We start from the raw sequence: 3,288 nt of genomic DNA, 5'->3' as shown, positions 1-3,288 counted from the left end.
GATTGTATAGAAAACATGAACTTTATGGAACTAGACTACTCTTCCCATCTTGGATTAGGGGGGTGTGAACATGACTGGGAAGCCTATGGCTAAAAAACCTAAACTTGAACTCTGAAAAACTTCAGCTGGGGGTGGAGAAGACTTCGGGGACACCTGTTTTCCTAATAACTGAAATAAATGGGCAGGAGATCTTTCTCCTTTTTAATGCCTTTATTAAGAAGAATCAGCTCAGGTGGGGAGAAATCGACGCTGCTCCCAGGCGTGGCACGAGGAGGAGGAGGTTGCAGCTGTGTCCTCTGGTCTGCAGGCAGAGCTGGGGATTCCGTCCTCACGGGAGAGCAGCAGATTCCTGCTTGTTTGTCTAACACCCCAGGGCGTCTCTTTAATCAACATATTTTGAGGTTAAGGTGAGAAGCAAAAAGGATCCAAGCAGGTACGGGACTACGCTCCCATCCTTGGACGTCACTTAGGTCACTTGTTGGCTCGTGATTTTAGGGGTTTTCCTGGGAAAACTAAAAATTCGGGGCGCAATGCATTTCTCATCTGCATACTGGCTCTGATGTCACTCCCATTCTCCTCGTACCTGGAGGGTCTGTCCCCGTGTCCCTCCCTGGCAAGCGGCCAGCATCAGGGGGACAATGGTTAATCACCAGCCATTAACAGGTAATTGAAGAACTCTTTAGGAGTGAAAATAGCTTACAACAACTGGTCTGACTTGTTTTTTAACAATAAAATACAAGAAAACAAGAAAACAAAACCAAGAAAATATAACTTTCTATTCATAACAGTAACAAAGGGGTTCCTAACACCTATGGGCGGGAGTGTCCCAGTGCCCGGGCTCAGCCCTGGTCACACATTCCCTGCCATGGCCAGCAAGCCCAGATGAACAAAGGATAGGTTCAAAGGCCTTCTTCCATGCTTTACTTCCTCAGTTATTTATTAGAATTGTCTTTATAACTGTCCCACAGTCAGTTTCCACACATATCACAATCACAGCTACACACATTGCGTGTATGTACCTGACACGAAACACAGCTTTGTATTTCACAAAATGGGATGGGTTTTAAGGTCCCTTCCAACCCAAACCATGTGTGACTGCTAAGAATTCAGATTCACACCCAAGATCAGCACAATCCCACTGCTCCCTTCACAACACTTTCGAGACCTGGGTGGCTCCAGATGCTGACAGTGCCCAGGTTGGGCACCCCTGTCCTGTAAGGACATGGAGCCCAGATGCAGATCTACAGATCTCTGGTGTCCTCTGGAAACGTTCTTCCCTCAGAAAGCGCTGGCTGCCATCGCGTCTGGTTCTTTGAGCCTCTGCCGAAGGCTCCGCGTTCCCCGGGGCGGGCACTCCCTTCCCGCCTGAGGCCCGGCTAATGTCCCTGAGGGAAACCCCCGGCGGCTCGGCCAGCACACGGGGGAAAGGCTCGGGACGGAGCGGGCAGCGGGTGACGGGTCCCGAGCCCTCAGGGTCCCGAGCCCGCCACCACCACCTCAGCCCTGCCCTCACGCCCTCAGCCCCGCCGCCGCCATCCCGGGCCGCCATTGCCGTCACGTGAGCGCGCCTCAGGCGCCTCAGGAGCCGAGCGCGGTGAGGGACCTGAGGGGACACGGCGGGGCCGGGCCGGGCACACCGCAGGGTTGGGGCAGGACCCCCGGTGAGGCTGGCACCCCCGGCAGGCCCCGCCGCCCCTCCGGGCGCCCCCCGCGTTCCCCCCCAGCCTCACAGCCCCCGGCTCAGGGGCTCTGGCGCACCCCCGCAGAGCCATCCCCTGCTCGGTCGGGTAAATCCCGGCCCGTCTGAGCCGCCCCGTGGCTGCCCCCCGGTGCAGGTTCCCTGGAAGGAGCTGGAAATGATCTCCCACACGGATCAGAAGGAGGAGCTGTGGTTCTACCCCCGCGCCCAGCGAGGGAGGTCCGAGGCAGTGCTGAGCAGCACTTGCGCAGGTAAGGGATGGTACAGTCATACACTCGCTGAGTTGGGAAAAGGTCACTGAGATCGTGGAGTCTGACCATTAACAGCTCATCTGTGAACCTGTTCGTCAGTAAAACTGCTCCAGGATTCCCAGACCGTACCAGAATGCATAGGATTGGTGACACCAGCGTGGACCAGTGTCCTCCCAGTGTCCCAGCCAGCGCTGGGTGCCAGAGAAGGCACAGCCAGTGGTGTGTTCCTGGACGCCCTCCCAGGCCCTGGCACTCTGTGACTTCAGAAACTACTGAAGGAGACATGCAGTGTCTCAGTATCTCACAGCTCTCTCTGTATTTTCTTGCTGTCTGAAGTTGTGCATGTTTTAGCATCCATGACAGCTTGCAGCCGGTAGTTCCACAGCGTATTCAGCTGCTTTGTGAGTTGCTGCCTTCTTTAGTTTGCTTTGAAGCTGCCTTCTAATAGCTCACTTCATGTCGGTTGTTCTTAACTCAGAGCAGATGGTGCAGGAGGGATCCCCACGCACCCCTCGTGGTTTCATAGTCCTCTGCAATACCCCCATCAGCTGCACCCTTTATCTCCAGTGCAGAAAGCTGTTCTGTGCCTTTTATTATGCATGTCATGCTCTGTATCTCCCTCAGCTCTATTGGAATTTCTCTGAAATGGAGGATCCATCCCTGCCCTTGCACACAGTCAGGTTGTGGGGTTTGAGCTGCAAGGGCACGATTGCATTCTCTTTATTCTCTGTTTTTCCCTGACAGTCATTAACATTTGATGAGCTGTTTTGTCTGCCTGGGAGCTGCAGTTTTCATCCCTCTGCTCCAAGGGGCTATTCCAGAATGATACCGAGAACATCCTAGGCCCATGCACAGAGGAGCCCTCTGTAGCAGCTGCTGGTATAGAGGCAGTTCCCCTCTGCACTTCTTTGTTTACCTGCAGTGAGTGTCCTCTGCCATTCCCCTGTCACTGGCTGGTCAGCATCATCAGGCTGTGACAGTTCATAGCCAGCCTTTGTGTCTGAATAGCAGAATCATAAACACCTCCCCTTTGCATTCCCACCTGACTAAGGTCATTCATCCCACGGCAGCCGCCAATGAAGCCGCGGGTGCCGCCATGTTCCCTTCCCGGCCGCCCCTTCCGGTTGCCAGGGCGCGGCGTCGCTTGCGCATGCGCGCGCTTGCTCTCCGGCCGCCCTCCGAGGGCGGGGCCGGCCAGGTGAGCGAGGGGGCGGGGCCATGGGGCACCACGTGATTCACCCCCCCACCCACCGCCGGCTTCTGCGCGTGCGCAGCCTCGCGCCCCGGAGAGGCGGGGTCCTCGCGCGGCGCCTCGGCCGCCCTCGCCCGTCGGCCGCG

At 56.2% G+C, this 3,288-nt stretch overlaps 1 protein-coding gene across 1 annotated transcript in view; it reads left to right on the top strand.

The window, feature by feature from the left end:
- Positions 1-1,578: 1,578 nt before the first annotated feature.
- HMOX2 (heme oxygenase 2) overlaps positions 1,579-3,288 on the top strand; it is a 10,200-nt gene continuing 8,490 nt past the window's right edge. The window contains exon 1 of the mRNA XM_039732597.1: positions 1,579-1,950. The gene's annotated coding sequence lies outside the window, so the exon portion shown is untranslated. The remainder of the gene's footprint in view (positions 1,951-3,288) is intronic.

This window comes from Passer montanus, unplaced genomic scaffold (genome assembly GCF_014805655.1).
Source record: "Passer montanus isolate IOZ18808 unplaced genomic scaffold, ASM1480565v1 scaffold8, whole genome shotgun sequence".
Taxonomy (NCBI): domain Eukaryota; kingdom Metazoa; phylum Chordata; class Aves; order Passeriformes; family Passeridae; genus Passer; species Passer montanus.
Note: the sequence above shows the minus strand (reverse complement) of the source record. Positions and strands in the feature narration are given on the sequence as shown.